Here is a 12,277-nt window from a genome sequence, read left to right as displayed (position 1 = left end):
GCAGTGAGAAGAATGGGATTATGCACACTGAAGAGCATCTGTCTGTCTCTGGGGCATTGAGTTGAAATCAAATGCAATAATCTCAGGGACACCTTAAAACTAAAACATCTCTCTGGTTGCCATCCATCACCATCCTCCAGTGGCCTTCGTGTTAACCCGGCCCTTCATTCTGGCCCAGAGCTGCCCTTTCGGACAGACTACATTTGTGAGCCAGGTCAGCCATTTTTCACTGCAGTCCTGCTGGCTGAAAAATCAGCATTTACAAAACAGCTTGTGATCCAGTGAAGAGCCCAGACAGAAATGTAATAAACAATGTTTTGAATTACATTTTGGACATTTAAAAATGCTCTGGGCTCAATTTCATAAGACATTTGCATTTGTAATGAAAGGAAAAAAAAATCCATCATTGCACTTCCAGTCTCAGGTTAACAGGCCCTTTTATGTTGTAAATTTTTTTGCAGGAGCAATTACAAATTGTACACAGATTCATTATTTCTAGAGTACTTCATCAGGACATTTCCCCATACATCTAATTTGTCCTGTCTGAAATGTAACTTGACATAAGGGATTTTCTTAATTGCTTTTGAAGCCCTTCCAAGATAATCAACTGCTTTTTGGAGCATGATAAAAGACAGTAGACAATATTGCCAGTCTGTCTTAGGATCATACGCTGAAGTTTCGAGGTAAGAGGAAAAGAAAGGCAGTATTTGCCTCTGAAACTATGCAGTATCTCCGTTTTAATTTGTTTCCCCTTTAAATGACTTTGTTGGTGCCTAAGAATAACAAAGAGAGAGGCTGGGGATGTAGCTTAGTTGGTAGAGTGCTTGCCTCCCATCCACAAGGCCCTGGGTTTGATCCCTAGCACCACTCACAAAAAAAAAAAAAAAAATTAAAAAATAACAAAAAGAAATTGCCCTATTTGTATCTACCCTATGGCAATGGCTCCAGCTTTGGGGACAGGTAGTCAATGTTTACAAAAAGATAAAAGTATAAGTTTTGTCATTTTCAAAGAATTTTAATCAAAGATTAAATAAATATTAATCAAAAAATAAAATAACCAAATTTTGAGAGGAGAAGGAATATTATTAAAAGCTGCTTGTGATGTGCTGAAATGTCACACATACCCCCCAAACATAACTACTGTGTATCAATTAAAAACAAATAGACATCTGTTTTAAAAACTGGTTGTGTCTCTGCCATCTTCTGTGAACACATTTAAACTAATGATAGTAAATTTATTCATTTTAGAAGAACTTTTTTTTTTTGCGTTGGGCTTTGAAGGTGCTAATTTTAAATAATTTTATATTTTAATTGCAGGATAAATTGCATTTACTGTACACGGTAGGCAGACGATGGTCCCTCACATCCTACTTGTCCATACCTCATCCCCAGGAACTGGCATGGCAAAATGGACTTTGTAGATGTAATCTAGTAGATGCAAGCAAATTCCTTAAAATGGGGAAATGATTCTGGATTATCAGGGGGCCCAATCGAATCACACACCTCTTGAGAATTAGAGAGACTTCCCTGGCGGTGGCCAGAGAGAGGTGACACAGAAGCATTGGAGAGTGTTGACATGGGGATTCAACCTGCTGCCATGTATTTTAAAAGGGAGGAAAGGGGCTACCAACCAAGGAGTGTGGTGGCCTCTAGAAGCTGAAGGTGGGCACTTTCCTCAGCTTATGACCAGCCAGCTTATGACCTCACTCCCATAGAATCAAGGAACTGAATTCCAACACCAATACCAACTGGTATCAGACTTTTGATCAACAGAACCATAAAATAACACATATGAATTTTGTAATCCATGTTTGTAGTGACTAATTAAAGCCATGTAGAAAACTAATATGCTATCCACACCATAATATCCTGTTCTCATACCCTGATCATCCATGAAGTGCTCAAACAGAAGAGATAGAATATTAATTTTATTGCATCTGGCATCTAGTTCCACGACCCTATGCAGTGGTCATTCAAATACCACTTGCTAAAATCAAATTAAACCATATTTTATAAATGGAAAATAGACTGTACTCTCATGTCAGAAAACCTCCATTATTAAGAACAATGATTGGGACATTGGGTAAAGGATGAAAATTAATAACTTTGTTTTAGACCCACATTGTTAATATGCATGCTGACCCTTAATCATCCTCCAAGAGGTGCTCTTGGCAGGAATCAGAGAATTGATTGTTCTCTAGTTCAAAGCTTAGCTTTGAGAGTCTGTAATGAGAAGTCCACAGGAGTTCAAGGAAGGTTCAGATCTTTTCAACCAAAGATACTCCAGAAACCATAGGAATCATGAGTAATAACAGCATCTCTTTACCCAGGTGAAGGCAGCCAATATTAATAGACCAAAATAAAATGTCGGGTTCAGGGCTTCTTTTGTATTAAAGGATGACCTTATCCGAGATACTTAATGTTCCGGTGGTAGTTAATTAACTTTCCCAAAGACATAATGGCAAAGAATAGTAATTCAAGGGAGCCGGAGGATCACAAATTGCTATGTAAAGTATCAAACTAAAGAAAACAAGAGTTTCAGCTCCTAAAGCAGGTCAGGAGGACATTCAGGACCCAAGCCCCTAAAATCAATAGTGGCATAGCGTCCCACATTAACATGGTGGATTGAATACATGTATCAAATTTTGTGTCCTTCCAAAACTGCAGTGGGGAAGTTTTTTTTTTTGTTTGTTTGTTTGTTTGTTTAAAGATAAAATAACAAGCACAGAGAGAGCAGGAAAGGAGGCAAAAGTAACAAAATGCAGGGAGCAGAAAGGCAAGGAGATTAATGGTAGAGGACTTAGCTGACCCAGGCCCCCAAAGCTGAACTTTAGCCAGTGTGGAGAGTTAGCTGACTAAACTTCCTCTAAAAAGTATCAAAAACTCAGAAATACACTTCTTAATGTTGGGTAAATGTTGGGAAGTGATAAAGAGAAAGGAGTCAAATTAGATTCCCAGAGCTCCTCTCCTACACCTCCAGATGACAGGCTTCTATCCTCTGGAGAGACCAACACCAATGAGGCCTGGACTGGGGTGAGGTGACGGGTAGACAGCCAGGATGATGTTGGAGGTACTGCAGTGAGAACAGATGAAGCGAACATGTGAAGGCTGAATGCTAATCACAGCATCCTTGGCCATTATTCAGCAAGAAGCCCAACATTGTTTATCCTGTATCATGGGACTAGGCCTCCGCTGGATGAACTGTACACTCTTCAGGAAGAAAGCCTATTAAGGAAAAGATAAGATTCGTTCTAACAATCGCCTTCTACAGTATTAATTATGGAATCTCCATGGTATAATCAGCCAAAGCAGGAAGACAAGGGTTTGTTAGAAGCACTGGGTGGTTACCCGCCTAGACCAGCAATCTCCTGTCTGTCCCAGAAGCTTAAAGGAATGACAGTGGGATGCTGATGTGCTCAGCCCTACTTCCTTCCAGCATCACTTTGCTGTGGTCAATGTCCACCTTCTTGCACTCTCTTTAGATCCTGGACAGTCAGAACTTTGCCCTCTAGGTAGGTCACTGGAGGAAACCTGGAAATCTGATCCTAAGAGAGAAAACTAAAATCTACGCTGTTGGTTCTCTAAAGGTAACTGCTCAGACTGTCCTAGAATAGTGGTTCTTATCCAGGGTGATTTTGCTCGCAGGAAATGGGGCAACGTTTTGATTGTTGGGGCTGGAAGACAGGACATACCTCAGCAGAGGGAGGAGAGGCCAAGGATGCTGCTAGTCATCTCACTGTGCACAGGACCACCTCCCTTTTGCCATCAACACAGAACAATACCTTAGACTCAGAAATTTTTTTTGTCTCATCTCAATTATGATCACAAACTGAAAATTAACAGATAGCTATGGAAAGCCTCTAACCAAAAAGAAAACTGACCAAAACCAAGCAAAAGCAACTTAGCAAAAACAGATATCTCACAAACTAAAAACACCCCAAAACAATTCCCCCCACAAAAAATAAATTATCTAGACCTTGCACCTAATAGAGGAAAAAGCAGGCCCAAATCTTCATCATGTCAGATTAGTCCTTGACTTCCTTAATAAGACTCCTAAAGCACAAGAAATAAAATCAAGAATTAATAAATGGGATGGATTCAAACTAAAAAGCTTCTTCTCAGCAAAAGAAACAATCAAAGAGGTGAAAAGAGAGCCTACATTTGTAAGTAAATTTTTGTCATGCACACATCAGACAGAGCAATAATCTCCAGGATATATAAAGAACTCAAAAAACTTAACACCAAAAAAAAAAAAATCAATAAATGGGCTAAGGAGCTAAACAGACACTTCTCAGAAGAAGATATACAATTGATCAACAAATATATTAAAAAAATGTTCAACATCTCTAGTAATTAGAGAAATGCAAATCAAAACTAAGATTTCATCTCACTCCAGTCAGAATGGAGTTATCAAGAATACAAACAACAATAAGTGGGGGAAAGGCACACTCATACCTTGCTGATGGGGCTACAAATTAGTGCAACCACTCTGGAAAGCAGTATGGAGATTCCTTAGAAGACTTGGAATGGAACCATCATTTGACCAGCTATCTCACTCCCAGGTCTATATCCAAATGACTTAAAATCAGCATACTATAGTAATGCAGTCACATCAATGTTTATAGCACATCAATTCACAATAGCTAAACTGTGGAACCAACCTAGATGCCCTTCAACAGATCAATGGATAAAGAAACTGTGGTATATATACACAATGGAATATTACTCAGCATTAAAAAAAGAATAAAGTTGCAGTATTTGCAGATGAATGGATGGAGTTGGAGAATGTTATGCTAAACGAAATCAGCAAATCCCCAAAACACCAAAGCCCAAATGTTCTCTCTGATAAGTGAATGCTGATCCATAATGGGGTGGGGGAGGCAATAGGAAAAATGGAGGAAATTTGGGCAAAGGCAGGGAGGAAAGAAATGGGAGGGGGGCAGGAATGATAGTGGAATGAGTTAGACATCATTACCCTAGGTACATGTATGACTGCACCTATGATGCGATGCTACATCGTATACAATAAGAGAAATGAAAAGTTGTGCTGCAATTGTGTAGAATGAATCAAAATGCATTCTGCTGTCATATATACCTAATTAAAATAAATAAATAAACATTTAAAAAATTTATCTAGAGTTCAACACATTTCCTACTTCCTCTTCAATTTCCTGTATTCCTCTTAAAAGGACCCTTGGATATATCAAGATAATTCAGGTAAATCTTATTTCAAGATTTTTAAATTGATACATGGGCAAAGTCCCTCTTGCTATATATAATTACAGTCTCAGTTGTGGGGATTTAGACAAGGACTTCTTGAAAAGAGGGCCTTTTTGAGCCTACCACAATCTGAATGGATGTTATATTTATAAGGTGGAAAATAGCCATTTAATAGTGAAGGATTTAAGTGGAAAGGTTGAAAGGGCCTACCAATAGCAGGGCAATATGGGTAAAAACAGAACCACAGCAGAGCCCTCCACTGTGGGATTCCAGAATACTGAAGGCAGAGAGAAGGGGAGGAAAACATTCAAGGGTAAGGATTCTTGGTGGCTCCAGAGTTTCAATTTAGCCACACTAGAAGCACAAACAATAGGGCAGTGTCTTGAAAATTCGGTGAAAAAAAAATTATTTCCCAGCTCAACTTTGATAGCCAGGCACTCAGTTAAATCTTAACATTTTTATCTCATATGCATCCTTCCTCAAGAAGCTACTGAAGGATGAGCAACTAAAACACAATAGACTGAGAGAGAGAAAATGTGGGTAATAGGAGACCCAGCAAAGAGAGAGAAAGGACATTTGGGGACAGCTGTGAAGGGAGATCACAAATATATAGCAACCAGTAGAGGCTGGAACAAAATGACTAGAGAACGAAATGAAGAGCTTTTGCCGTGGTACCACCGTCGGTCATAGGCTGTTGGTGCCTATGAAAAAATACATGACAACTTAAAATAAAGGAGGAATGCTTTATTTTGGCTCACGGTTTCAAAGGTTTCTGTCCATGCTTGGCTGGATCCATGGGGCCTGAGGTGAGGCAGAACATCATGGTGGTAGGGAGTGGCCAAAGAAAGGAGAAAGCTACTCTGCTCACAGGAGCCAGGAGTCTGCAGGTGTGGGTGGAGGAGTGGGCCTGGAGACAGTAAATACCCTCATGATCTAATTACTGCCCCAAAGTCCCATATCTGGACACTGCTGTATTGGGGACCAAGCCTTCAACACATGCGGAACCTTTGTGGAACATTCCAGATCCAAACAATAACACCACTTTTCTTTCTCTTTTTTTTCTCCATGCTGTGATACCCGGAATAAGATTCTTACTTCACCACTGACACACCTGAAAGTCAGAGGTAGGTAACAATTAGCTTGAAAGCCGAAGATACACAGCAACCCAATTCCCTTTGCAGTACTCTTACTGCCTACCCAATCCCTTCACAAAGTACTATCTTGTAGTAGGCCTCGTTTTCCCAAGACTCATTGATGCCCTTGCCCTTGGAATCCCAAGGAACTCTAAAAACTTTCAGGAAAATCGAAACCACAGACAAAGCAGTCAGTCTTCTCGGAGCTGTCACTTAGCAGTGGAAATACTGCACTTTTCCCCCTTGGCTATATGTGTGCTATTTTGAACTAAATAATGTATACTGGAAAACACAGATGTAGATTATAAACAACTGTAAAATTAATAAGGATACTGATACAAAAGTCTGAATACTGCCTCACACCTGTTAGGATGGCTACTATCAGAAAAACAAGAAAATAACCAGTATTGGTGAAGACACAGAGATACTGGAATGCTTGTGGCCCCTTTGGTGAAAATGTAAAATGGTACAACTATCATGGAAAACAATATGGCAATTCCACAAAAGAATCAGAAATAGATCGCCATAGGATCCAGCAACTCCATTGATGGGCATTACCCAGAAAAACTGAAAGCACAGTTTCAAAGAGGCATTTGACATCCCGATTAATTTCAACATTATTCACAATGGCCAAGAGGTGGAAGCAACTCAAATGTCCATCAACAGATTTATTAACAAAATGTGATAAATACATAGAATGGAATATTATTGGGGCCTTGGAAGGAAATTCTGAAATATGCTACAACATAAATGAAACTTTAGAACATTAAGCTAAGTGAAATAAACCAGTTTGAGACTTTGTATGTAGATATGAGGTATTTATAATAGTCAATTAGTAGAGACAGATAGATGGTAGCTGTCAGTGGCAGGGGAGAGAATTAAGAAAGTAATGGTTCTTGTTAATGATTATGAAGATTTGGATTTATGAGATTAAGAATTCTGAAAATTGGTTGCATAAAAATGTAAATGTATCTAACCATACTGAACTGTACATTCTGAAGTCATCAAGATGGTAAAGGTCATGTTAGATATGGTTTACCACATTTTTTCAAAAGTATAAGATGAGGAAGGGAAGAAATGGTCACCTCTAGGAAGAATGAGGCATTATGATGGTTAATTTTATGCCACATTTGACAATTTGTTTGGGTCAAGGTATATCCGAATATTGGATCAAATGTTATTCTGGGTGTTTCTGTGTGTTTTGGATGTTGACATTTTAATCAATGGACTTTGAGTAATGCAAACTGCCCTCTAAAGTGTGGGTGGGCCTCATCAATTACAGGCCTATGTAGAACAAAAAGTCTGGCCTTCCTTAGGGAAGAAAGAATTCCCCCAGCAGACTGCCTTTGGATATCACATTCAACAGCAGTTTTTAACTTGAGCTGGAAAAAGATCCCCTAACTCTGCAGGCTGTTGGCCAACCCTGCAGATTTTAGACTTGCTAGCCTCCATAATCATCTGAGCCAATTCCTTATTCTACCACGCGGCCTGCGCAGTGGTTTCATTAATGATGTTCTAGGCATAAAGTTAGTTAGACGAGATCGAAATAAAAACACAAGACTCAATTACCTTAATTCTATTGCTAGGTCCGAGACGGCTCCCCTCTCTGGTTCGCTCCTCTAGCCGCCCAGCAGGGCAGCAAGGATTACTCAGGGCTAGCAGGAGAGAGAGAGCGAGCAAGCCTTTTATTAGGGAACCAGAGATTCAGGGGAGAATTCCATCCAATGAAGGTTGAGGGGGGGCTGCACTCCAAGGTCAGGGTCAGCGATTGGGTCCCCGGGGTCAGTGGTCAGGCACACCCCCACACGGATGGGCTCTCTCATCAGGAGAGGGCCGGGAAAAACTTCGACTTTTGCCAAAGTGCCTCAGACCCTCAACGGGAGGCACCCGATCACGTGTGAGAATGGCTCCCAACACCTTATAACACACACACACACACACACACACACACACTATTTTTTTTTTCTCTCTCTAGAAAATCCTAATACACACACAATAGGGGAAAAGTATTTAGAGAGCTTCTAAGGTATTCATGAAGTTGTATTTCTTAACGTGGGTGTTAGGTATGAAAATTTATCATTATTCTTTAAATTGTATCTATATTTTATGCAATTTTTTTGTATGTAGTATTCTTTTCAAAATAAAAACTTTCTTTTTAAAAGAGTCTAAAGTTGAAATACAACCAATCCATTCACCACAGTTCACATATTATTAGGAACACTTTTTGTACTGATCTATTTTTTTTTTTTTAGATGTTGATGGGTCTTTATTTTATTCATTTATTTATAGGTGGTGCTGAGAATCAAACCCAGGGCCTCACACATGCTAGGCAAGTGCTCTACCACTTAGCCACAACCCCAGCCCTACTGATCTATTTTTCATCAGTGCTTTATAGTCATACATGAAAGTAGAACTTTCTGTGACAGCTTCATGCATGCACATGACATATTTTGGTTAATTTCATTCTGTGTGCCTCCCCTTTCTCATCTCTTCTTCCTCTCTCTCATTCCCCTTCCTTTACTCTATTGTTCTCCCTTCACTCCAACCTTTTAAAAAATTCCTTATTTCTATCTTCTGCTTATGAAATCTTCAACCTTTGACTTTTTTAGTATGATTTATTTCACTCATCACAATGTTGTCCAGTTTCATCCATTTACCAGCAAACGCTGTGATTTCATTTTTCTTTGTGACTGAGTAAAACTCCACTGCATATGTAGACAACATTTTCTACATCCAGCTGTCACTGAGGACACCTAATCTGGTTCTATAATGTGGCCATTGTAAATTCTGCTGCTATCAATATTGCTATGCATGTATCAATACATTATGTTGATTTTAGTTCTTTTATATAAATACTGAGTGGGATACTGGGTCATACGGTAGTTTTCATTCCTAGTCTTTAAGGAATCTCCTATTTTCCAAAGTGGTTGTACTAATTCTCACGAACATTCTCGCCAGCTTACAAACAACTCCCTTTAAGATTTTAAATAAAAGAAATAGCCCAAGCCTGATAAACTCATCTGTAGATAGAAATCATATTAAACTTACTAACTTAGGTTTGGCAGAATTATGTAAATCACACAGGATGGATCTGTAATGGGTCATCTAGAGAAATTGAGTGTTTTTTTTTAAGTTGACATTAGGAATGATCAAAATCCCTGGTGCTTCTGAGAAGACATGTTATCCAATGAGATAAATGGTGTCAGAAAATTTTATGTCATATATGAAATTTTGTCATATAGCATGCATTTTTTCCATCATTAATCCTCATCTTCTCTTTTCAGTGTGAATTCTAACTATGGAAGAACACCTCTGAAAGCCAGAACCATAAACACATTTTTAATTTTCGGAGGACTTAAAGCCTGGGGGATAATACTGTAGGAGGAAAAAAAAAATCATTCCCAGCCCTCCATACTGCCAAGGTGTTTGACTTATCATGGATAAGTTTTAGCATCTCACATTAGAATATTTTGAGGCCTTTATATCAAATTTACATTTTTAAGGCAACATATTTTGAGTTCTATAACAAACTGGCAAAAAATCAGAATTGTTTAATGTTATAAATTAGAATGTATGTTATAAATTAGAATCAAGGTGGGGACTATGGAAAGCAGAACGATTGTAAGTAGAGCTGAGCAATTTCATAGCCATCTTTCTATATAAATCATTTGCAAGTAAATACATGAATTTGAATGTATCCAATTTCCAGAGATAAAATTATGTGCATATAAATTCAAGTATTTTACCATTTCTGTGGCAAAATACAGAAGTTTCAGAAGTCATTAGGCAAAAGACATTGCAAAAATAATTTATCTTTGAAATCTCTCAAAGTTTATTTCCAGAATATTACAAGTACACTTCTATCATGAGCCAGGAAGCAGAAATGAAAACAGAAAGCATTATGGGACCTCATAGTCCCTGTAAAGGCTTGTCCCCAATGACCTAAGGATCTCCCACTAGTCCCCAACTCCTAAAAATCCCACCAACCTACCTACCATATATAATTTTATTTTATTTCATATAATTTTATTGCAGAAAACTTGGAAAATTAGTTTTTAAGTCACAAATAAAAACCACTAGTAATATTATTTTTGAAATTCTTAATATCTTTTGACTAAAAGTGAAGGTAATATTGACAATAACAAGTACAGCACCTCTCCCCCAAATCTCAACCTTTAACCATTTGGGAATTTTGCAGCCATATTTGCAAATATCTCTTTTCCAAGAATTTCTATAATAGGTCTGAAAAAAGGGGGATATTCATTTAATTCTAAAAAAGACTTGAAGTTCATAAAGTAAAAGTAACTTGGTGGTATAGTTTGGATGATGAATATCCCCCAACGGTCCATATTTAAAAGGCTTGGTAGGTAGGTTGGTGGGATTTTTAGGAGGTTGGGACGAGTCGGAGGTCCTTAGGTCATTGGGGACAAGCCCTTACAGGGACGGACTATGATGTCCCATAATGTTTTCTGTTTTCATTTCTGCTTCCTGGCTCACGGTAGAAGTGATTTATTCCACATGCTCTCTTGACATGATGTGCTGCTCTTGCTAGAGGACCAAAGAAATGGCACCACTTCATCCTGGACTAGAACCTTGAGAACAGTGAGTCAAAATAGACCTCTCAAGTGTACTGCCGCAGGCATTTTGTTATAACAACATGAAGCTGACTTATACATTTGCCACTAGCACCTGGCAGAATCACATTCAAATCCAAATTTGGTCATTTCTTTTTACTATATATATAATGCTGCCTTTAAGTCAAAAAGCTCATGACCTGCTTGACTTTGATTTAAAACCTGTCATATTGTTAATGAGATTATTTTTCAAAGATTTAATTTAAACTCCAGTAGTTTTTTGAAAGGTTTTGCTACTGGACAGCAGTGTATTTCCCACTTTTTGACAATGGCTGAAGTGATTACTAGTCTGTATTAAAACCCATGTGAAGTAACAACTTTACGACATGAAAGTGTCTTAAGTATACAGACTGAGATATGTTCAAGATGTACCTCTCACATATTGAGACACACCATATCTCGAGCTGCTTGTCCTTGATTTAAAGCCCTCATTCTGACTCAAAAGAAAATTTAATTTCCTCCCACTCTTTCCCAACAGCCCTTCAAAAACAGGAGCAAAACAAAGGATGAGGAAACCTTCAGCAGTCATTCTAATAATGACTTTTTTCCTGGAAAAAAAAAATGTTTTCCCTTGGTACTGGGGATTGAACCCAGAGAAACCTTACTACTGAGCTACCTCCTCAGCTCTTTTCATTTTTAGTCAGGATCTCACTGAATTGCAAAGGTTCAACTTGAACTTGTGTCCTCCCTCCTCAGCCAAATTGCTGGGATTATTTATAGGTGTGTCCACGCCTTTTCTTCTGATCTTATTCCGCAGATACACATTTGGGATGTGTAGCATATATGGATACTTGTGGACACAGAATGAAATCTGACAAACGTGAAAGCTTTACACAGCTCATTCAAAGAATGCTATTAGGAGTTTATAGTCTAAGCACATCAGTTACAGAATGATTAAATTGGTTTTATTCATTGACATAATGGAATAATGAAAGGAATACTTAGCTCCTCCTTTTGGTGGTTTGCTGGTACCTGTTGGCCTGTGTGGCTGTTACTGCAGTATGCTGTGGGCTTTGGGCCCACTACAGGGGTCTGCTTAGCCACTGGCATGAGGGAGGGGCAGTAGTCTGGAAACGCTCAGCTGTCTCATGGAGACTTGTGTGATGAGTGGGTGGACTTTTGATCAGTTGGATTTTATAAATGAATTGGGAAAATATATTAAGAATAATGAGAGATAGGTTTCTCTTATTTAGAATAACGGGAGATAGGTTTCTGTAAGAGAAAGGAGCTACAAATACGCAAAGAGAGAAGCTAAAATAAACCCTGATGATAAAACTGGATTGGAAGTTA

The sequence above is a fragment of the Urocitellus parryii genome, chromosome 1, assembly GCF_045843805.1.
Source record: "Urocitellus parryii isolate mUroPar1 chromosome 1, mUroPar1.hap1, whole genome shotgun sequence".
NCBI classification, from domain to species: domain Eukaryota; kingdom Metazoa; phylum Chordata; class Mammalia; order Rodentia; family Sciuridae; genus Urocitellus; species Urocitellus parryii.
Note: the sequence above shows the minus strand (reverse complement) of the source record.